Genomic DNA, 6,000 nt, shown 5'->3' with positions numbered 1-6,000 from the left:
GCGGTCAGCGACCCCCCAAATGACCGTACAACCGGCAGAGACAGGGCGGTCCGTTATAAAGTCCATGGCTATATGCTGCCACGGGGCAGCAGGCACAGGAAGAGGCAGGAGGCGGCCGGCAGGCAGGTGTCTAGGAACCTTGCTGCGGGCGCAGGACGCACAGGCTGAAACAAAGTCTATTACGTCCTTGTGCAGGGAAGGCCACCAGTAATGTCGGGTAATAAGCTGGAGGGTCTTTTTCTGACCAGCATGGCCAGCTAGCTTAGATGAATGTCCCCAATGTAGGACCTTTTCACGATCAGGTACTGTTACGAACGTCTTACCGGGTGGAAGACGATTTAGATTCACGGGGGCCACCTGCATTACTTTGGCGGGGTCGATGATGTGCTTAGGCTCCTCCTCTAGATCAGAGACCAAAAAGGATCGGGACAAGGCATCAGCTTTGATGTTTTTGTCTGCCGGGCGCAAATGAAGAATGAAATCAAAGCGGACCACCGGGCTTGGCGCGGGTTAAGTCTCTGGGCACTCTGGAGGTAAGCCAAATTCTTGTGGTCCGTGTAAATTATTACCGGGTGAAGAGCACCCTCGAGCAGGTAACGCCACTCCTCCAGTGCCAGCTTAATGGCTAATAATTCTTGGTCTCCTATAGAATAATTGCGCTCAGAAGCGGAGAAGAGTTTGGAGAAGAAGCCGCAGGTTACCATACTTCCGGAAGACGACTTTTGGGTGAGTAGCGCTCAGGCTCCGGAGGAGGAAGCGTCTACTTCTAGGAAGAATTGTTTGTTGTCGTCCGGACGATGCAGCACAGGGGCGGAGGAGAAAGCTTGTTTCAAGGAAAGGAAGGCCTCCTCTGCTTCGGGCGGCCATTCTTTGGGATTAGCGCCCTTACGGGTGAGCGCAGAGATAGGGGCAGTCCGGGAAGAGAAGAGGCGGTAGTAGTTGGCGAAGCCCAGGAACCGCTGAATACCCTTCAACCCCTCCGGTCGGGGCCACTTCTGGATGGCAGACAGTTTCTCAGGATCCATTCATAGGCCGGTCTGAGAGATTATGTAGCCCAGAAACGGAAGCGAGGTCTGCTGAAAGAGGCACTTCTCATATTTTACGTAGAGGTGGTTCTGCCTCAGCCTGAGCAGGACCTGATGAACGTCCCTCCGGTGTGTGGGAAGATCCAGAGAGAAGACCAAGGTGTCGTCCAGGTATACCACCACACAGGAGTAGAGAAGGTCACGGAAGATGTCATTGACCAACTCTTGAAAGACGGTGGGAGCATTACAGAGACCGAAGGGCATTACGAGGTATTCATAGTGGCCGTCCCGGGTGTTGAATGCCATCTTCCATTCATCCCCCTGACGGATACGGACCAGGTTATACGCCCCACGGAGATCCAGCTGGGTGAAGATTCTAGCACCCCTCAGACGGTCAAATAATTCAGGAATGAGCGGAAGGGGGTATTTATTTTTCACCGTGATCTGGTTAAGGCCTCTATAGTCTATACAGGGACGGAGTAAGCCGTCTTTCTTTTTGACGAAGAAGAAGCCTGCTCCCACCGGGGAGGTAGATTTCCGGATAAATCCCCGGGCCAGATTCTGCTCGATATATTCAGACATGGACCAGGTTTCAGCAGCGGACAAAGGGTAAATACGCCCATGGGGAGGAGTAGCGCCGGTATCCGGTCTATTGGGCAATCGTATGGTCTATGAGGGGGTAATGTCTCTGCTTCTCTTTTGTTAAAGACGTCCGCATAAGACCAATAGGGAACCGGTAGGCCGGGTAGATTGGCTGGGGTAGGAGAAGGATGGGCAGGACGAACGGGAACTAAACAAGTCTTATGGCAGTCCTGCCCCCAGCGAAGGACTTCTCCGGTCTGCCAATCAAGCACAGGTGCATGTCTCTGGAGCCAAGGTAGGCCTAGCAAGAGGGCGTGAGAGAGTCCAGGCAGAACATGGAAGAAGATGCTCTCAGAGTGCAGCATTCCCACCTGCAGAGTTATGGATTCGGTGATGAGTTGGATGGGATGCGGTAAGAAACCCCCATCCACGGAGGCGACAGGTAAGGGTACAGCCAGAGGTTTGGTGGGAATGCGGTATTTCTCTACCAGGGACTGAAAAATGAGATTTCCGGCAGCTCCAGAGTCAAGTTGAGCAAGTTCAAAGTAATGGTTCTCCCCGCAGATGATAGAGACCGACAGCATCAGAGAAGGAGAGGATTTATTTTTGCGAAGGACGACCTCTCTGAGCGATCCTAGACACAGGCGTTTCCCAACCTCTCCGGGCAGGAACGGATCCGGTGCTCCTTACTACCACAGTAGAAACAGCTCCCCTCGGCACGGCGAGACTCTTGACGGGTTTTGACCATCTTGGTTTTGTCGACCTGCATGGGCTCTGGCGAGTGCGCCCGGGGAGTTACAGAGGAAGAGACGGGATTCAGAAAAGTAGGAGCAAGGTGTGGAAACCTGCTCTCACGGGTGACCTCTTTGGTGCGCTCCTGGAACCGGATGTCAATCCGGGTGGCAAGTGTCACTAAGTCATCGAGAGTGGTAGGAATGTCCCGACCGGCAAAATCATCTTTAATCTGGCCAAACAGGCCCTCCCAGAAGACGGAAACCAGTGCCTCATTATCCCAGGCAAGCTCGGAAGCAAGGGTACGGAACCGTATGGCATATTGGCCCACGGTGAGACTCCCTTGACGGAGGCATAGCAGAGATGAGGCGGATGAGGTCTTTCGTCCTGGTTCGTCGAAGACTTTCCGGAAGGCCGTGAGAAAGGCTGGCAGGTTGGATACCAGGGGGTCTCCTCTCTCCCATAGAGGATTTAGCCAAGCCAGTGCCTCCCCAGTGAGATGGGACATGATGAAGGCCACCTTGGCTCGGTCAGTGGTGAACTGTTATGCCAAAAGTTCAAAGTGCAGGGTGCACTGGTTAATGAAACCCCGTGCCTGATCTCCACTAAAATGAGGCGGGGCGGAAAGGCGGGGACAGGGAAGGGATGCCATGTTATTGGTGGGCAGCAACGCTGCCAGGGTAGGAGTCGTGCGACTGGAAGCAGGTCCCGAAGAGGTAGTCAGTGTGTCCAGACGGGAGTTAACACTACGCAGGTGGCTCAGGATGGACTCCTGTTGGGACCTCTGACGGGACAGTTCATGGCATAGGTCCGAGAGCGAGGGAGTTTGGGTGCCACCGGGTTCCATGGCCCGAGCAAACTGTAACCGGTCTGGGAGGTGGAACCTCTGAGCTACTATACAAAGGGGCAGTCCTTGTAAGGAAGCGGGTGGCTCCCAGGGAAAGCAGGCAGGCAGTCACGTCAAGTGACAGGGACAGTCTCTGGGTAGAAGGGCAGGAGGTCACGGCAAGTGACGGGGACAGTCTCTTGACAGGCGGGGGGTCACGGCAAGTGACAGCAGGATAAGAGTCTCTAGACAGGTGGGAGTTCACGGCAAGTGACATCAGGGTAAGAGTCTCTCGACAGGCAGGTGGTCACGGCAAGTGACAGCAGGATAAGATTCTCTGGACAGGCTGGTGGTCACAGCAAGTGACAGCTAAGCCTCCAGGTAGGCTAGCAGGCGGGTAGCAGGTGAGCGCTCCCAGGTGAGCGGGTAAGAGTCTCTGGACAGGCTGGCAGGCAGGCAGGTAACAGGCAGGTATCAGGCAGGTATCTGGCAGGTGCTTCCTGGTCCGTGGGCGGACTGATCCATAGACAGACTGGCAGAAGCTGGTAGGCAGACTGTCGGACTGCAGGATTGCAAGCAGGCGGACAGCACTGGAAAACAAGCTGGCAACTGGACCTGAGGGCTGAAGCAGAGTTGAAAGGCTTTGCAACAACATTGCTCAGGCACCTCCATTTTGGAGGAAGTGCCTTATATATGGTGAGATCCTCTGGCCATTGGCCGGGGACTCCTTAGGACGGCGCTCGCGGCCCCTTTAAGAGAGAGGGAGCGCGCGCGCGTGCGCCCTAAGCACAGTGACCGGGAAGCAGCGCACACTGCCAGCAGAGCGGGAGGAGGACGCCGGGTACGGAGCGGAGAGGTGAGGGGAACGGCGTCCCTACCTAGCAGGAGGCAGGGACGCCGGCGCTACACACTGCCAATGACACATGCCCTTGCTTGTGTGAAAAAAAACAGTTCGCTCCGTGTGTGCGCTGCTGATAGGATGACAGACTGCACCGCCCCACTGTAAATGCGGGGAAGAGAAAAAAAAATGGAGATCTTCATTATTTCTGCAGAGATCCATCCCCTGCCCCTCCCCCCACCCCGCTGTACACTCAAACTGCGTATTAACATTAATTTTCAGCATTACAGAGAAAAAATCCAATTATGATTTTGGTGCACGAACAGTTATCGAACATAACCTCGAACAGCCAAATTTTTTTCAAATCGTTCGTGTTCGCCGAACGTCTCAAACACCGCCCAAAACAGCTCGAATTTGAGATTGGTGAACAGTTCGAGTCGAACACCGCTCATCACTACTAACGAACTCTCCTTCTTCGGCATCACAGAAACCTGGCTCACCCTCTCTGACACGGCCTCTCTAGCTGCACTTTCCTATGGTGGATTCCATCTTTCCCATACACCCTGCTCCAGCGGCAAGCATGTTGGAGGAGTTGGTATCCTGCTGTCAGATAACTGCTCCTTCTCCCCAATTCTACTGCCGCCTTCTGTTACTTTCTCCTCTCCAGGGCCAGCCACCACTTTCTTCGACCACTTCGCCACATAGCTGCTTCACTTCCTTTCCGCTGATATCCCTACTATCATCATGGGTGACTTCAACATCTCCATTGACACTTCTCTCTCAGCTGTCTCTAAGCTTTTATCCCTCACATCCTCCTTCAGCCTTTCTCAATGGTCTTCCGCAGCCACTCACAAAGATGGCCACACACTGGACTTCATCTTCACTCGTATCTGTTCCCTGTCAAACCTCTTCAACTCACCTCTCCCTCTATCTGACCACAACCATCTCACATTCTCTTCCCTCTCCTCCCCAGGTGCACCATCCCCTCTCCACAAACTTGCATACCCTCGCAGAAATCTCAAACACCTCGATCTACACTCACTCTCCGATTTCCTTCTCCCTCTTACAGATATAAGCTTCTTACATGATAAAGATGTTGCTGCTGCTTTATATAACACCACAACAGCTGCAGCCCTCAATTTGGTTGCCCCCCTCACACATACCAAAGCTCACACAATCAACTGGCAACCCTTGCACACCAGCCTGACTAAAGAACTGAGGCGGGCCCCCAGGGTTGCTGAGCGGAGATGGAAAAAGTCCCACTCCAACGAGCACTTCATCGCATTCAAACAGTCCCTTACTACTTTCAAGTCCACACTCACTGCTGCAAAACAAACATGCTTCTCATCTCTCATATCCTCCCTGTCACACAACTCTAAACAGCTATTCAACACTTTCAATTCTCTCCTCCATCCCCCAGCGCCTCCTTCCTCTCCTCTCATCTCAGCCGAGGACTTTGCCTCATTCTTCCAGCAGAAGATTGATACCATCAGACAAAGCTTTTGCCTAAAGTCCCCATAGTCTCTTCTCATATCTACTCAATCCTCCTCCTCCAAAACCAGCTTTTCCGCCATTACGGAAGGTCAGCTTTCCTCCTTACTCTCCAACTCACATGTCACCACCTGTGAACTTGACCCAATCCCGTCCCACCTCATCCCTAACCTTACTACAGTCTTCGTCTCAACTCTAACCAACCTGTCACTAACAACTGGTGTCTTCCCCTCATGCTTCAAACATGCCTCGATCACACCCATCCTCAAAATGCCCTCCCTTGACCCATCCTCTCTGACTAGCTATTGCCCCATATCACTTCTCCCTTAGGCCTGAAAACTACTGGAACAACACGTCCATTCTGAATCGTCCTCCCACCTTTCATCCTGATTCCTCTTTGACTGCTTACAATCAGGCTTCCGACCGCATCACGCCACTGAAACTGTCCTGACTAAAGTCACCAACGACCTACTAACTGCCAAATCCAAGTGACACTACTCTGTCCT

The sequence above is a fragment of the Phyllobates terribilis genome, unplaced genomic scaffold (genome assembly GCF_046119375.1).
Source record: "Phyllobates terribilis strain yellow unplaced genomic scaffold, ASM4611937v1 Scaffold_4__5_contigs__length_816908805, whole genome shotgun sequence".
Taxonomy (NCBI): domain Eukaryota; kingdom Metazoa; phylum Chordata; class Amphibia; order Anura; family Dendrobatidae; genus Phyllobates; species Phyllobates terribilis.
The sequence above is the reverse complement of the archived record's forward strand: the minus strand, read 5'-3'. Positions refer to the sequence as shown.